We start from the raw sequence: 19,042 nt of genomic DNA, 5'->3' as shown, positions 1-19,042 counted from the left end.
CCTCAATTTTGGCAAACCACTTTTTTATGTCCAACTAAGAAACCATTCCTGATGAATTCAGGAGTTCTAACTATGATGTTTGGGTGTCTTTTCAAGAATAAACGCATCCAATTTACAATGGTTTTACCTGGCGGATTGTTTTTAAAATTGTTAGGCCTTTCAGCAGCATCAAGAAACCCTTTAACAGATTCCGAAACTGAGTCACGTGTCTCTGGCCATCCGCGTCGCAGACTGTTGAATATCCACTCTTCGAGTTCTGTCTCCTATTCTATTGTTACCCGAGGAGGAACAAATAACTCCCTAATAACTTTTGCATACCATATTTTGGTATCATACCAAAATTAGGTATTGTTTAGTTGTCAATACCTCATTTGGTATTAAACTGGTATTGAAAAAAATCTTTAAAACAATTAAAAATACTTAATTGAGGTATTAGACAGCTATTGAGGTCTGCTGGAGGTATTGAACTACTATAGAAAAAGTTCACTTTTATATGAAAATCCATGAAGTATTATTGAGGTATTACAATACCTGATCTAATTATCAGTTTGGTGTTCGTAGAATATGCTTGAGATATTATTTGAGGTATTTTACCACTTATGTAGGGCTCGTTCATACCTCATTCAGGTTGTAAGTATTGGAAATTATCTGGTATGGAGTACCTCAATTTGGTATTCAGTAGTTATTTTCTTCTGCTCGGGTAGTATTGTGGCCGGTCCAGGACGAAAGACGGACTGCGATTTCTTCGTCAATCTCGAATCCAATATACTGTCGATATCGGAATTCCTTCATTATTGACTACCTTTGAAACCGTATCCTGGATGTCGGTTTCTGCGTAGACTTATCTGTAGTTTTCTGGACGCTGTAATAAGTCAATAAATATAATTTCGATGGAATTAAAGCAAGATTAGTATATTTCTAACCATTTTTGATGAAAACCGTTGAAACAAGCTATTTAACTTCACAGAATAAGCACCACCATCACGGTGAACGAATGTTTACTTCGGATGGTGGGTCGAAAACTGAAACACATCGTTTGCTGAAATCATGGCATGCTTTTTCGACCGGTCGAAAATTGAAATATGGTGTTTCAATTTTCGAACAATTTTAAACGTATAATTATATGTATGTTTGCTTATAAATGAATATAATTCAATACAATATGCTTAAATTTGGTCTATTTTTGTTAACCTTCATTGAACAGGTATTTCTTTGATCAATTTTTATACTGATTTGAGTCTTTTGCATATGTGAAGATTTTTCATCATTGGAAGAAAACAGGACTGATTCAGACAACTGATATAACAGCAATGACACATTCCAATGATTGATGAAGGTTCAAAATATTAAATAGTATTTTAAATCACGTTTGTTCTATCAATGGTTCGAAAATTAGCACAGGGTCGAAAATTAGATCCCTTACCCTATGATAAGTCGCGGCAAAATGAGCTCCTCAAATTGGATAAATTTTCCATTATTGTGTACACGCTAACAACCGACCTAATTATTGCAAAATTAAGAAGCATTGAGCCCCTTCCCGACCTCGACTTTTCTAAATGTTTTGAACGTCAACACATGCTTGAATTAAAAATCAGGCACAAAATTTGTTAGATTTTTCTTATATTTATTGAAATTGTAATCTTAGTTTACGAAACCAGTTGCAAAAGTTGTTTTTTTTTTACACGAAACATACATTAATTTCGACGAGTGCTTTAAAAATCGAATTCTGCAACGATTACAATTTTTTTTTTGCAATTTCGATATGCATTTAAAATTATTTTAAAATAAAGTGACCTGAACTCGCTTTTGTCCCGCGAAATGCAGTGGCGTACCTAGGGGGAGCGATGGGTGCGGTCCGCACCGGGCCTCGAGCTCCTAGGGGCCCCCAAATCACGGTAAGGATTTTCCATAGCTTTACATGTTTAACATAGCTCGCAAAAACCTGACAATTTGTAAGACCCCAAAATGAATATAAACTTGGCAAGAATGAATTACTGGAGTAGACGTAGATTAGCGATGTATAGGGGTCCATAGATTATCCCTAATTAATGATCATTCAAGGTCAAATTTGAAGTGGGCCATGCTCCCAAATTTTATGGTCTTTGTACGTTATTCTCATTTAACTTTCATTGTTTATTCATCTATACGCTTGATATAGTCCTAAGCTTAATGCGGCCCTGAGGTACTTACATACTTTATTAGACTCAGGTTCATATTAAAAAAAAACACACAGAATTGGAGTAACGACTTTTGATTCATAAATGTTTTCTCATAAATAATTCCCAACAATTTGCTCAAGTTTGTACGACATAAAAAATTGGCAGATATGGGGGCTTCAATCCATTTTTACGAACTAAATCAAGCAGGTCTCACTCATATTGAAATTATTATAATAACCTTAGAGAAGTTGAAGCAAAGGCATGGGTTTGTACAAATTATTTCTGAATATAGCTGAGATATTTTCAAATCCGTGAGTTGACAAAAGAGTAAGTCAAAAACATTGTTTTTTTATATTTATCTCAATATTAATCCTATATAAACACTCCTGCGTTTCTGCTATTGTAACAATGATTCCTACAGGCACTTCTTCTAATAAATTATGTTATAATGTACTTTGATGATTTTTCGACAAATTTCACAAAAAATTGCTGGTGATCCCTCCATAAAATTTCTCATAAATCGAAAGTTCTTTTGTCCAGATTTTGTTTTAACCCCTCTACCGGCAGCTAAATTTTTTACCGCTAAAAAAATATTCAAATCGCGATATCTTTATTGTTTTTCGATAACAATTTTTTCACAAGCTCTCAAAAAACTCTTTTAGTTTTAGAATATGTGTCAATATTGATAATTGGTCATCTGGATCCGGAGATATTCCAAAATTCTTTGGAGGACCGACGCGTAGCCATAACTCACTTAAATTGAGACAGAATTTTTATCGTATTCGGATATTTACTTTTCGGAATGATACACTGCTGCGAGTATGTTGTGAAAAAATGAAACAATTTGGTGCAGCCGTCTTTGAGTAATAAGCATTTATGTTTCTGATACCACGCTGGACAAATAAATATGTTGAAAACTCTGAAAAACCTCATATCGTAATTTTCAGATTTCTCCAAGAATACTGAACCAATTTGTATGATTTATAAGAGTAGCTCCTTATTACTTGGCATTTTATAGTCCACATTTTATTTTTTTTATAAATTAATCAAAGACAAAATGGTTGCCAAAGACATTTTATATGGAAAATGTCGTTCCCCCAAGGAACATCGGAATAAGGTGTGGCCCACTTAGAATTGGAACAAACATCTTCTTATAACGACTCTAGTGGTAAAAATTAGAAGCTGAACCGTCCATGTGTGCTCTAAAACAATAATAACCTCACATGCTCGCAGCTTAATTCAAACGCACTTCTGAGAAATTCAACATGCAAGAAGAGAAAAGGAAATTAATTGCGCATAAAAATTTGAAAAAACCGTCTTGATCAGGAATAGAAATCGCAAGAGTGTTAGGTTTTTCAATAAATACTGTGTGGCTTGTACTGAATAAGTACGAAGTAACTATTTTGACAGATAGCAAGCCACAAAGGAAGCGTCGGGCAGTTACTGTGCACCGTCAGCTGTGGATTAAAATCAGGACCATTGATTCAAACCCAAAAATTTAAAACTGCGATTTGGCCAAAAAGTTCGATGCTGCCGTGTAGTACCGCGAAATGGATTCGACTTCGGATATTGAAGCCTCCGATCATACCATGTCTGAAGACAACCACTTAGGGAAGCAAATTGGAGAAATGTGGCCAAGTTCCGTGCCATGAAGTTGTTTGATCAAATGTTGACGGAATTTAAGGATGTTTTCATGATAGGTGATACTCATCTTATTCACCCCAACTCAGCGCAATTAAGAAATTTTAGGCTATTGTGGAGCGGAAGCTAAGAGCGAATGAAAGTATCGCCAAAACATCGACGAACTGTAAGCTAAATGGGCTGAACTTGTCAAAAATATGGATGAAAATAGTGTGCGCAAATTAATTAACCGTATTCCGGGAAAAGTCCGACAATTACTTGTAAAAGAGAATGATTTTTTTTTTATTTTTCCTTTGAAGCTTATAAACAATGCAACATTTGAGTTAAAACAGAATTCATTTTTGTTTAATTATATCCAATTTATTTCAATTTGTGTATGTTCCAATACTAAATGGGCCACACCTTATCTTCATAACTAGATCACCAATGATTAATATCGACACGGATTCTTAAACTAGAAGAGTTTTTTTTTTCAGATCTTGTGAACAAGTGGTGCAAAAATATCAAGAAACAAAAAAGTTATGGCGATTTGAATATTTTTTTTAGCTGTAAAAAATGAAGCTGCCGGTAGAGGGGTTAATAGTCCAAAAATTCTCACGCAAAATAATCAGAATTTTTCCCTCGGGTGACTTCCAGTAACTCATCAAGGAATTTCTTTTGAAATTTCTCCTGGTAATTTATTCGAAGTTATGCCATGGATTTCACTAACAATTTATAGTTAAATATATATACACCCTCATTCTTGCTTACGGCGGATCCAACTTTCAATCGAATCCTATTCGTTCGAATCCATGGCCTATTTGATTTTGCTGGCGTAAACGAGAATGCGAACGGTTTTCGATCGAAAGCGCATTCGAACGTAAACAAGAACAGGGGTGATAAATCGTTCCTATATAAACATTTCTACAATTAATCGAGGTTTTTTTTTTAAAATTTGCAGATTTCGGGAATATTGTCAAAATTTCACCCAGTTGTTTTTAGAGGATTCTTCAACAAATCATATAGGAATTATTCTAGCACTTTTTTATTCAATCAAGAATTTTTCTGAAGAGGCCTGCAATAATGGTACTGAGGAAACCTCCAAGCAGTTTTCCCCAAAGGTACGCCAAGAATTTCCCAAGTGTTCCTTTGCTAATAGTTTTAGGATTTCTCAAACGAATTATTTCAGATACTTTAAGTATTCTGAATGAGATTTTTCTGAGTATGTCTTTCTGGTATTCATCATAGAAGTTCGCGAAAATTCCTCAAATAAATGGCAATCTTTTTGGATTCATCATTGAGTTTTTCCAGGCAGTCCTTTTTGGATTTGTCCAGGACTTACTCCAAGAACTACTGCAACGAGTTTTTCAAGCGGCACATTTCTCCAGATACTCCTCAGCGATTCCACTAGATTTTTCTAAATTCTTAGAAGAAGCATCCACGGTGTGCCAGAAACCGTTATTAACAGAAAAAAATGTCCAAGAATTGGGCACCTACCATCCGAAAGATATAGTATTCAAGCAACTTCTCTGTGAATATGAAAATATTCTAACGAGGGAATCGAAAGTTATAGTGATTTGAAGGTTTTGAGCTATTTTGCATATTCCTCAACGGTGCATCATTATTAATTTGTAAACAAGTCAAGTAACCATCAGCTTTGCATTAAGCATTCAAAACATGTGATATCGAAGTATTTTCCCTGTAAATTTGAAACCATTACGTTGAGAAAATCAGAAGTTACAGTGATTTGTATATTTACCATGATTTATATGAAGTTTAAATTAGAGCTTTTCTATGGCTTTGTTATATTAATGCACAGATTTTACAAATAAAAATGTCCATACGACTGACACTCGGCATTTAAAAGATGTATTATTCAAGCATCTTTGCAGCTAGTTCTAGAATATTTTATCTAGAGACAACATAACTAAAGTACTTTGAAGTTTTGGAAGTATATTTTGATTATTAAATTGCCATGTTCAATGTTCCAACCACTACTAATTGCAACAAATTCTTATCAATATGTTGATCAATGTGATTTAATAGCGTGAATGACCGCCTACTGTTGCTTCTCCGTTATTACAAGAGCAACTATACAAGCACAAGCAACCAACAGATGCTACTTAAGATTAATCGCACCACTCTTAGTGTGTAAGTAATGGAGTTCTCATTCCTTGTAATAAGCAGAACGCGGTACTGCTGCGTCCGAATACAGGTCAATTGGGGTTGTGGAATAAATATTTACGTGTTACTATCTTTGAGGAAGCCGTTGGAATCCTCTGCAGTTCCACGATAAGTCAATGTAGTTTGAAAAATTGGAAGGGGTTATATAAAAGTTTCGTCTTGGTAAACAAAACGCTTAATTACAATAGTCCTAGCGATCATCACATCATTTTCTCTGATTATACCCTGTTATATCTCCCTCAAAACATAATGAAGTCAACAACATAATGAATAAGTAACCCTTTTATGCCCAAAACATGACTGAAGAATCAATATTACGATACCTTTGATGACGAACCATTCAAAGATTTTGCATGATGCAAATCATGCAGCATCAATCCAAAAATAATTTATCAGTATCTAAAGGAAAAGTCGACACTTACAGTATCGTATAATTCAAGGAACTAAACAAAATATAAGGCTTGTTGCATTTACATATTTTGCAAAACATGAAACAAGGTTAATTTCTACAATAAACTCCTACTGACTACCGGGTATCCCCGTTGGTTTGACCACATTTAATCTGAACACTTTTTAATTTGTACCCCGTTAATTTGCACACCGTTCAGATTAAAAATGGTTCAAACGTCATTTAGCTCATGGAACGGAGTAAAGTGGAATGGAACTAGATGTTCAAATTAAAAATGAACCCCGATGGTTTGCATGAGGTATCGTTCAAATTAACGGGGGTACACCCCGGTATTAATTGAGCAAACACTTATATAAACGTATCCCCTTCGCTGTCATGGATAAAATGTAAACCATCATATTTAGCTTATTTAAAACACTAGAATAAAACGATCTCACCAGTTGATAATCCAAACTCGACTGAGCAACAAGGTGCCACTTTCAAATTATTCAGTTTCACCAATATGCTTATTTGGGACATAAGCAAACACTGCCCCGCCAAACGCGCGGAAATGAAACAAAATTTACTAAAACGAACCCATTTGGTTGTGATTTAATGAAGCATTGGATTTCTTCAATGAAAGATACAAGTTGAATGCAAATCTGTTAAGTTAATTTGTGTCAAAATTATTAAATGCGTGTTTCAAACGATTGAAAAAAAATCTTAATTACTCCAAAACTTCAAAGTACTCTAGTTATGTTGTCTGTTTATAAAATATTCTCAAATTAACTGCGAAGATAATTGACTACTGTATCTTTTGAATGCCGAGGGTCAGTCCTATAGACATTGTTATTTGTAAATTATGTACACTTTCATAACAAAGGCACATAAATAAGCTCTAATATAAACTTCATAGAAATAATCATAAAAATACAAATCACTGTAACTTCAGATTTTCTCGACCAAATGATTTCAAATTTGCAGAGAAGGTGCTTGGATATCACATGTTTTGAATGCTTAATGCAAAGCTGGTGATAATTTGGCTGGTTTACAAGTTAATAATGATGCACCGTTGGGAAATGTTCATAAGCATGTGAATTTCCCTTCCAAAATAGCTAAAAACTTTCAAATCACGATAACTTTCGATTCCCTCGTTAGAATATTTTAAAATTCACGGAGATGATGCTCGAGTGATATATCTTTCGAATGGTGGGTGCCAAATTCTTGGACATTTTTTTCTGTTAATAACGGTTTCTGGCACACCGTGGCATCACAAGGAGTTTCTCAAAAAAATCTTCCAAGAATTTAAAGAATTTCGACAGAGGTCCAAAAATAATTTAACTTCTCGGCAAGTTTTTTTTTTTAATTTGACTTAAAACTTAACTTAAAACGAGTCTTCCAAGAGTTTTTGAATGTTTTCGACAAAATAATAAAGGTACATGAAATATCGTTAAAATAGGCAGATTTCTTTTTAGAAGTTCAGCTTTTTCTGCACCAGGCCACTTCACCGGTAGCTTGACAAAAATCTACTTTATCCTGTTATGTAGCTAATTTTTAGAAGCGGTACATACTTTTATGGGAAAACGGACAATCAACCGGAATAACTAAAACACTACACTAGTTTAATGAACTTAAACTAACAAACAACTTTATTCTGTAGCAAAAAGGTTAACATAGTCTTGTTTGCTCGACAACTGTTTCACGAATGAGGTAGTAACAAAAAGCGCGCGCTAACCGCACGGTGATGACAGGAATGGCGCGCTAGCTAAAAGCAACTCCAGTGATGCGCACGCTAAGAGCATCTCCACAGTAGGGGTTGGAAATTGGTACCTCAACACCCTCGCTGAATTTCCGAACTTCATCAATCCCAAATTGTTACGATGTTGCAGAAACGCCTTACCAGGTAATCCCTTCGTCATAACGTCTGCAAGCTGATTTGCACTTGGAATATATCGTACTGCTACCTGCCCTCGCTGAATCAGTTCTCGTACGAATCGGAATTTTATATCAATGTGTTTCAATCTTCCGACATCTCGTTCATCCTCCACGACTCGAATGGTTGACTGGTTGTCCTCGAAGTAAACTATTGGTTCTTCCAGCTTCACTCCTAGTTCCTTTAGCAACCGAGTCAGCCAGATTCCATGACAAACTGTGACACACAAAGCGATGAGCTCTGCCTCAGTAGATGAGAGTGAGACCGTTGATTGTTTCCTTGTTAGCCAACTGACCGTGCATCCGTGCACACGAAAAACAAATCCTGTCAGCGAGCGTCGATCTACCAGGTCGTTAGCCCAGTCTGCATCTGAGTATGCTTCCATTGCCGGCGCTTCATCGTCTCCTCGAAATACCAGCCCAAGGTCAATAGTACCACGTATGTACCGGAGAATGCGCTTCAAATGCACCCAGTGCTCTTCCGTAGGGCAACTTTGAAATTGGCTGAAATAATTTACAGCCGCACACAGGTCAGGTCGAGATGTCAACGTAACGTACATTAAACATCCAACCAACTCTCGATATGGCTTGTCCGTCCGCATCGATTCTTCTCCTTTCTTGAGCCGCAACCTGCATTCCATCGGTGTTGATACTGGTTTACAATCACTCATGTTGAACCGTTTTAAAAGTCCTTCCAGAAAACTCCGCTGAGTAATTCTCAATAACCTTTCCTCGACATTTCGTTTGATTTTCATGCCGAGAAAACAGTTAATTTCCCCAACGTCAGTCATTTCGAATTCCGTCGAAAGGCACTTTTTCACAACTTCAATAAGCTTCAAGTGTCGTCCAATTAGCAAAACGTCATCCACATAAAGTACAAGAAACATTTGATTCTGTCCTGTACCCTTCACATATAAACACTTATCACTTGTGCTTCGACGGAACCCAAGACTCTCCACAAAACTATGAAAACGTTCATTCCATGCTCTTGACGCCTGCTTTAGTCCATAGAGCGATTTATTCAATTTACACACTAGGTTCTTCCCTTTCACATATCCTTCCGGTTGAGTCATGTAAATTTCTTCAGATATCGATCCGTTCAGAAAAGCCGACTTCACGTCCATTTGGTGGACTGTCATCTTTTCTTGGTTTGCTATGGCTAAAACTGCACGGAGCGTGTCCAGCTTTGCCACCGGGGAATACGTTTCGGAATAGTCAAATCCGTATCGCTGCGTAAACCCCCGTGCCACAAGTCTTGCTTTGTACCGATCTTCTTCGCCGTTTTCACTTCTCTTCACCCGGAAAACCCACTTACAGGATATCGGAGCACGCCCTTCTGGAAGTTTCACTAGCGTCCACGTATGATTCCGCTCCAGTGCATCAATCTCTTCTTGAACAGCTGTCTTCCATTTTGGCCAATCCGCTCGTTTTTCCATCTCACACAACGAACTATGTAAGTTCTCCACGTAGCTCGTAGCGTTTAACGCATATCCGGTAATGTTCATATCGTAATCACTGTGCCAAGAAGGAGCATGTCGATTCCGCCGCGGCCGCCAGTCACTCCTGGCTTCTTCACTCATTTCCTGCGATATTTCTCCACGAAGCGTATCGTCCCCACAGGATTCATATTCTCCCTCATTGTCCTCTTCATTTTGCTCCAGGTCACTTTGCTCTTCTGCGTTTTCATGTTCATTCGCCGGATCCGGTACTTCTTCACTTTCATCATCACTAGAATCCGCTTCTCCGGAAGATACAGGAACCCGAACGATTTCACTGTTTCCAATACTTCTTCTAGGATCCGCTTGCTTCACACATCTATCCTCGACAAAAATCACGTCTCGTGCCACCACAATCCGCTTCCGCCTTGGATCCCATACTCGATAGCCGTTATGTGAGTATCCGATGAAAACTCCTTTCCATGATTTGCCGTCGAGTTTCTTCCGCAGCTCCTTCGGAATGTGCACAAAAACGTCCGATCCGAATACTCGAAGCTTTTCCACGTTTGGTTTCTTTCCTTCCCACATTTCGAAAGGTGTCTTCTTCTCGCCGATAGCGCTTGCTGGACTGCGATTCGCCAAAAACGCCGCAGTTTGAACAGCGGAACCCCACAGCTCACTACTCACCCCAGAATCTTGCAGCATCAATCGTGTCTTCTCTACAAGCGTTCTGTTCATGCGTTCGCTGGTACCGTTTTGTTCCGGCGTGTACGGCACCGTCCACTCTATTTGCACACCCTTCTCCTTGCAAAAACTCAGGAAAGCCCGATTCATGTACTCCGTACCGTTGTCGCAACGAAAACGCGAGATACTTCTTTCGAACTTCGCGGACACTATGGCTTCATATTCGCGGAAAACGTCCACTACCTGATCCTTCGAACTGATTAAGCACACGACGGTGAAACGGCTCCAGTCGTCAATGAAAGTCACAAAGTATTTTTCGCCGGTTACCCACCGCAACTGCACCGGATTCTCGTTCAATCGACACTTTACCCTCCGCGAAAATCACTTTTAGTCCGGCCGTCTCCATTTTTCTCACTGATAGCAGATTTACTCTCGCTTCGGGAATGAACAACACATTTTTCAAAGTAATCGGAATCGACTTACCATTCACTTGAGAGTAAAGTTGTACCTCACCGTGTTCCTTTGCGACGATGCACTCTCCTTCCTTGGCTACTGCGATCTGCATCGGATTCTTCATCGGCGACAGCTGCTTGAACAAACTCTTGTCGTTTGTCAAGTGCTCCGACGAACCCGAATCGACGATCCATCCAACTTCACGGCTTGAGAATTTCCTTGCACCAGCAAAACACACACCATTTTCTTCTTCTCCCAAATGCGCACTACTCCTATTCGATCCCTTCCTTTTCTTCTCCGGGCACTCGGACAATTTATGTCCCTCTTTGTGGCAACCAAAACACTTGAACTGTTTCTTCTGATACTGGCCGGTTTTCTTCTTACTCGCTCCAGAAAATGCTGCTGAATCACCAGCCGGCAGGCTAGCTTCCACACCACCACTTTTCTGCTTAATCTCTTCGTCAAGCAGACGACACTTCACGAATTCGATTGTCAAATTTTCTTCCGGCATTGTTTCCAACGCCGTCACGACGGTAGCGAATGCCGGCCCCAACGTTAGCAAAAGATGGCAAACAATATCCAGAGCATCGATTTGTGCTCCGGTGCTTTTATACTCCCGCACAATTTTGTCGAACACGAGGAAATGCTCCTGCAAACTTCCCCTCTCGTGACGGAGTGTCAGCATCTTTCTTTTCAGGTGCAAACGGCTAGCTATGCTCTTCCGTTCGAACACCCGCTGCAACGCCGACCAGATTGCTTTCGGCGTCGGCTGATCCTGAACGTATTCCAGCTGATTATCATGAATCCGAGATGTGGTAACGACCTTGATTCTTATAGATTTCACACCACGCGCGAAGCACTGCAAGGGACTAGCGAAACACACCAGTAGAAGGTTGGGGATAAACTGAGGCGGTGATTTAGGCATAGCATTCATACCAGCAGCAGCTGGGTGAATACGAAGTGCGCAAGAAGGAACTAATATTCATTGAGCATTCTACCACATCCCTTTTTCCCTGTAGAAAGTTATGTATTGTAAATTTATATTGTTTCAACAAAAGTTAACTATACTTATAGTTTAAAATGATTCAAAGTATATGAAAACAAATCAATTCTGAAACTTATACTTATCTTGATATGTTGAACTTCTGCACAGGTTTTGCTACTCTTGTCGAACGCCGAACCTTCGAGCTTGGCGATGTTAACAATGGTTCGAAGTTTGAAGTTTCCGTGTGACGCGTATCCTGCAACTCTGTTCTTTTGGATTCTGCTTTACTTTCTGCTTCTTCCGGCGATGAAGAAGGAATCAGCTTCAGATGCGAGATGTTACGATCATATGTCTTTCCAGTATCATCAGACTGAACTGTCACGTTAGAGCCTTGCTTGTCAACAACAGTGAATTTCTCTTTCATGAAATTCGTTGAAAGCTTGTTGGTTGGTAGAAGGTTTCTCATGAGAACTACATCTCCAACTTTTATTTCACTGGTCCTTGCTTTACGTACAGCATCTTCCCGTTCTTTTCCAAGCATCTTGTGTTCCATATCTCTATCTCTGAACTCAGTGCTGGATGGTGTCGTTTCTAGATCATCGATGTGTGGCAACTTAGTTCGAACTTTCCGGTTCTGAATCAATTCACTGGGTGCAACTCCTGTAACCGTATGCGGTGTATTATTATAAAGCTGCAGATACTGATCGAGTTCCTCCTTCCAGTCATCGTGAAGCGCATGAGAAATTCTCATCCGTTTCAACAAAGACCTATTTTGACGTTCTACTTCGCCGTTGGCTTGCGGCCAGTACGGCGAAGTATGATTCAAATGAATTCTACTGAACTTGCAAAAATCCTCGAATTCCGCCGAAACGAACTGCTTTGCGTTGTCCAAGGTAATAGTTCTTGGTAAACCCCATGTTCGAAATATTCTTTTGAGCCTTTTGATGGTTTCTTGTGCAGTTATTTTTCTCATGATCTCCAACTCCATGCATCGGCTATAGTAGTCTATTACCACTAAGACGTATTCTCCGGTTGGTAATGGTCCCAGAAAATCGATCGCGATATCTATCCACGGCTTATTTGGTAACTGCCGCCGTGCCATTGGTTCAGGAGGATCTGGAATTTGAACCAATCTACAACCTTCGCAGGTTTCACAGAATTTTACAGCATCTCGGTCTATGCCAGGCCACCAGCATCGTTCGCGTAACCTACGCTTCATCATGGATTGACCAGGATGACCCTCATGTGCCAACTGACACATACGCTGCCTTAATGTCATGGGAGTGACAAGTTTTGTTCCTCGCATAATAAGTCCATTTACAAATGAATACTCCAGCTGAAATGCCGAGTAGTGCTTTAAAGCTTCGTTGCTCCATTTGCCACTCAAAATACAGTCTTTCAGGGCTTGCATTTCAGAATCATTTTCTGTTGCAGTAATGACCTCTACGATATCTAAAGCTGCACTCTCTTGGACTGTTCTTATCATACATTCAGTGTTGGAATCGAAGATTTCGCGGTTTTCACTCTCACTTAAAGTAGAGATTGCCTTGACCATAATATGCCGTATGTACACTTCTGAATCATCAACCCATTGACTATCTTCAACATGAGAACTTAATCGTGACAGTACGTCGGCTAGGTTTGCTGAACCTTTTCTGTACACAACCTACAATTACACGTTTTTAAGTTAGAAGAGAAAAAAAATAGAAACAGACCTTATCAGAACAATAACTACCTTAAACTTGAAAGCTTGGACGCGCAATATCCAACGTTCAATCCTTGCTGTTGGCTTGGAAGTTATCGCAAACAAAGTTTCCAATGGGCGGTGGTCGGTTTCCAATTCAAACGTTATTCCCATCAGATACATCTTAAATCGCTCGATGGCCCAAACTATTCCTAGCGCTTCCTTTTCAATAATAGGATATTTCTTTTCGACATCTGAGAGACTTTTTGACGCGTAGCAAATGATACGAGGCTGATTCCCTTTAAACTGAATAAGCTCCGCTCCTAACCCTACACCGGAAGCGTCTGTGACTACAAGAGTGCGATCTTGAGGGTCGAAATATCCTAGGTTCATGACTGATCCTATCTGGTTCTTGAGCTTATCAAACGATTGCTGGTGTTCTGCTTTCCAATCAAAGGGTGTTTCTTGCCTCAGTAGGTTTCGCAATGGAGAGTTAACTGTTGCAAGATCAGGTATGAATTTTGCTACATATGTCACCAAACCCAGGAAGCTTCTCAATTCTTCTTTTGTTTGCGGTGCCCGGAACTGAAGGATTGATTTTACCTTTTCATCTGCGGGAGCGATTCCGTCAGCAGACAGCTTGTGGCCTAGAAACACTGTTTCTCGCTGTTTAAAGTTGCATTTATGATCATTGAGCAATATTCCTTGTTGATTAAGAACCTTTAGTACTTCCTTTACACAGCTGTCGTGTTCTTCTTCAGACGATCCGAATATCATGATATCGTCAATAAACACCACGGTATTCCTACAACTTGCCAGTATGCTCTCCATGAGATTCTGAAACAGTTCAGGCGCACAATTTACTCCAAAAAGAAGCCTTTTGTAATGATACAAGCCCCAGTTTGTAACAAATGTGGTTATATCTCGACAGTTTTCATTCAACTCCACCTGATGAAACGCTTGTTTAATGTCGAGCGTTGTGAAGTATCGAGCATTTCGGAATTTCGGACTCAGATCGTCAAAAATCGGCAGTGGATGATTGAGCCTTTGAACTGCTTGGTTAGCTCTTCGCATATCAATGCACAGTCTGAGTTCCCCATTATCTTTAATGATTGGAACTAGAGGCGAAACCCAAGATGTGGGTCGTGTGACCTTCTCTATTATCCCCATCTCCAACAGCTCATCAAGTTTCGACTTGACTTTTTGAAGTAACGGTATTGGACAACGACGCAGCGGCTGAATGACCGGAGGAATACTCCGATCAATAGGAAGGCTTAGACTGACACCCTTAATTTTAGGAAACTCTTTCTTAGTTTCAACTCTGTCCACAACATTGTTTTGGCTCGGCAGGCCAATTTTGAGTACTCCTAGACTTTGTGCTGTTATTTTTCCCATTAGAGGCTGTTGTCCTTTTTCTATTACATAGAACGATGTTGTAGTGCTTAACACCCTGTATAAATGTGAAATTTTGTACAATTTAACTACCTGAATAATACTTCTCATCATGTCTGATTTTCGGCAATTAAGCCAATTAATTGAACTAAAATATCAAAAATAAGTACCTGTCACCATCGTCAATTTCCAATGTCGCGTCGAAGGTCGTGATGAGCTTCAAGGGGATTCTTCCGTACGCCAGAAACCTCTTTTCTTGGTCGACTCTTTGGTTGGTAATTTGGACATCTTTCAATTTCATCAGTTCCCAAGTAGTGTCATCAATCAAATTGTGTTTTGACCCAGAATCGATTAGCATGACAATGTCTACACCTCCAACACGGCATGTTATTAACTCTTCGTCGTTGTCTCCTACATTGTAGACAGGTAAATCTTCAAAAACCGGATCACGTTGATTAGCCTCGTCAATATTGAAGATATTTCGAGGACGTTTGCTTGAGTTGCCGAAATCGCGGTTGTTGGGATAGGCTGATTTTCGTTTACGATCTTGAGAAGCATTATTCATTGGTGGCTTCGATCTACAGGCAGACTGGAAATGGCCAACCTTTTTGCATTTCAAGCAAGTCTTGTTGAGAGCAGGACAACGATCTTTGTCATAATGGCGTTTATAGCCGCATCGTATGCAACGTAGATTCGTGATTACTGTATTGTTCGGTTTTGGTTTATCGTACAATCGATTTACACTTGTGGAATTCGATATGGCATTCTTGGGGTTCATCTTTGATGCTTGGTAACGCACTGATTGGTATGCATTTACTACCTTCAAGGTATCGTCAAGAGTCAAAATGTCCTTTTCAAGCAATTTTTGCCTTAAATCGTTTGGCGTAAACTGAATAATTTTGTCAACAACGGCAATGTTTCTACTCTCACTCTCGGACTTCCCGAATGAACATTTCGCAGCCTTGTGCTGAACTCTTAAAGCAAATTTATCGATCGTCTCATCTTCCTCAGGGGTCATAGTCCAGAACATGAACCTCTCAAAACTATCATGGTGTTTTGGAGAGAAGAGTTGATCTAGTTTCTCTTTTGCGGATTGATACGGATCATGGTTTGGGACTATATCATCGAATCCAGGTATGCCGTAGAATGCGCTCTGTAGTTCAAGACCACCCATTGCCAAAAGCTGCATTTTTCTACTGGCGCCATCAGTCACATTGGCTGCTGCCATAATGCTCTCGAACCACCGTATCCATCCAACCCATGTATTACGAATCTCAGAGGGTGGCAAATGTTTGTATTTAAAATGTGGTAGATTATAGGATGACGGACTGAACAACGATACATTTTGTTGAACCACTTGAACGATTTCCTCATCGATTCGATTCTGGTCATTCGCCATTCTGACAACACTGCCGCTGTTAATAAAAAAATCAACTTTCAACCTTGTACGTCACAGTTTATTATAAGGGCATGTTACACACACATACATTACATTCTTTGCAGCTTTGCTCTATTTGTATCAATTTAGTTTTCATATCATTGCATTTCATTATATGCATTTGTGGTATTATTTTACATCATTCAAGAGTGATAATCATTCTAAACCATTCAGCCCTACTTTCCAACCAACACACACGCATCATCCAAGAGCGTACCTACGCATTATTTAATAGCGAGCTTTCAAGCATCATTTAAGAACAATTCATACAGTCCGTAACCATGACGAACAACATTTTAATCAATACATACGCATCATCCAAGCGCGCACCTACACATCATTTAAGAGCGACATTCAAGCGTCATTTAAGAGCTATTTATACAGTTCGTACCCATGTCAAACAACATTTCAATCGAAACACACGCATCATCAAAGAGCGCACCTACGCAACGCTTAAGAGCGAGCTTTCAAGCATGTCGAACTACATTTCAATCAACACACACGCATCATCCAAGAGCGCACCTACGCAACGCTTAAGAGCGAGCTTTCAAGCATGGCGAACTACATTTCAATCAACACACACGCATCATCCAAGAGCGCACCTACACATTATCCAAAGGCAAGCTTTTTCCTAGCACCTTGAAGAGCTTTCCAGCTATCATACAGTCACACGCATCATCGAAGAGCGAACAAATAGGTATGGGTCTCTATCTCGCAACATTCAAGAGCAAGTTTTTTTTTTTATTTGTTTTCACTGAACAAGCGCACCATTCAAGAGCGCACTTTCTTGCTTTCACTATACTTACACATGCACAGGCACATCATCGAAGAGTGCATGCGCAGCCAATTCTCAATGATTCATTCCATCATCATTGACTTCTTCGAATGAATACGTATTATATTGACGAAAACTCTCCGGCTAATCTCTTTCTCTTTTGAGCGAAACACAGTTATTATTTTTAACTCAAAGATAATCTTTTCAATGCAATACGGCATTTGAAAACCTTTTTAAAATAGCTATAGCAGGATTTAAAATAACAATTAAAAACCATTGGCGTATGGAGTTGGCCATCATTGTTAAAATTGCATTAAAATCACTTACCTTTAATTTCAGCATACTCATAACAATAATCACCTTTGTGTAAAATATAATTACCGTTCAATTGGATAAGAAATACAACGCTCACTTATTCTGATTTGGCTGTGGATGCTCAGCAAGCAACCGAATGAAAACCACCAACACCAAACCAACGCATCACATCAGCTTTCACACTCCCACCGCTTTCACACATGCTTAGAGCAACAACACTGGCAGGGAGGGCTATGAGGCCAAGCGGATACCCTTTCACACACATTCACGTCACTTATGACCTTGGTTTTTTCAGCAGCATGAAAAAAAAATCACGCCACGCTGCTTTCTTGGGTATTTTTTCTCTGCGCACATTCCCTTTTCCCGTTTGTTTTATTTTTCCCAATCACACTTCATCAATTTTTCTTCACATTAGGTATAACATTTTTTTTTCTTTTTTTCATTGTATTTAATCGATCACACCATTCAACCACAATCCCGTCCATTCTGCTGCTCTTCTTTGCCACGCACGAATTAGACAACCGGTTAGTTGAAAATTTAACATTTTTCTTTTTGTCGTAATTTTTATTACCTTGATTCTCACCAACTCACAATAAATTCACAATTTTCAATTCGGGTTCTGAAACCTCGTCGCCAATTTGTGGTAACGACCTTGATTCTTATAGATTTCACACCACGCGCGAAGCACTGCAAGGGACTAGCGAAACACACCAGTAGAAGGTTGGGGATAAACTGAGGCGGTGATTTAGGCATAGCATTCATACCAGCAGCAGCTGGGTGAATACGAAGTGCGCAAGAAGGAACTAATATTCATTGAGCATTCTACCACACGAGAAATCAATAAAGATTTGCACCGACGATCTTTTTTTATCCGCGCAGCAAACTGCTTCTTCTTATCCGCCTGGACAGCAGCAGTATCAGCTGCTTCGATTTTCAGTTCTTCCACTTCCGCGATTTCCCGACTGATGCACTCGGTTAACTCGTGCTCTTCCAGCACAACCAGTATCCGGTACTTCCACGCCGGATAGTTCGAACTATCGAATAACGGTACGCGCACGAAATCGTCCTTCTCCATCTTCTCGAATTTTTACTATTTGCGATTTACTGGGCCATAACCTTATGGGAAAACGGACAATCAACCGGAATAACTAAAACACTACACTAGTTTAATGTACTTAAACTAACAAACAACTTTATTCTGTGGCAAAAAGGTTAACATAGTCTTGTTTGCTCGACAACTGTTTCACGAATGAGGTAGTAACAAAAAGCGCGCGCTAACCGCACGGTGATGACAGGAATGGCGCGCTAGCTAAAAGCAACTCCAGTGATGCGCACGCTAAGAGCATCTCCACAGTAGGGGTTGGAAATTGGTACCTCAACATACTTCTGTTTTGGGGGCCTTCAAATTCGCCTCAGCACCGGCCCCGAAAACTTTAGCTACGCCACTGGCGAAATGTCCCGCATTTCACTCAAATCATGAATATGTCCCTCATTGATAGAGAAGTTAATATTATTACCATGCCCACACAGTTACGGAGCACCCACAGTGACGGATCACTTAGGCGTTCAACAGCGGATAACTCGCTCAAAACATAAA

At 39.5% G+C, this 19,042-nt stretch overlaps 1 protein-coding gene across 1 annotated transcript in view; it reads left to right on the top strand.

Annotated features, from left to right (window-relative positions):
* The window catches only part of LOC5576277 (4-coumarate--CoA ligase), a 34,725-nt gene that overhangs the window by 8,688 nt on the left and 6,995 nt on the right, over window positions 1–19,042 (top strand). The window lies entirely within an intron of this gene.

Source organism: Aedes aegypti, chromosome 1 (assembly GCF_002204515.2).
Source record: "Aedes aegypti strain LVP_AGWG chromosome 1, AaegL5.0 Primary Assembly, whole genome shotgun sequence".
Lineage (NCBI taxonomy): Eukaryota > Metazoa > Arthropoda > Insecta > Diptera > Culicidae > Aedes > Aedes aegypti.
Note: the sequence above shows the minus strand (reverse complement) of the source record. Positions and strands in the feature narration are given on the sequence as shown.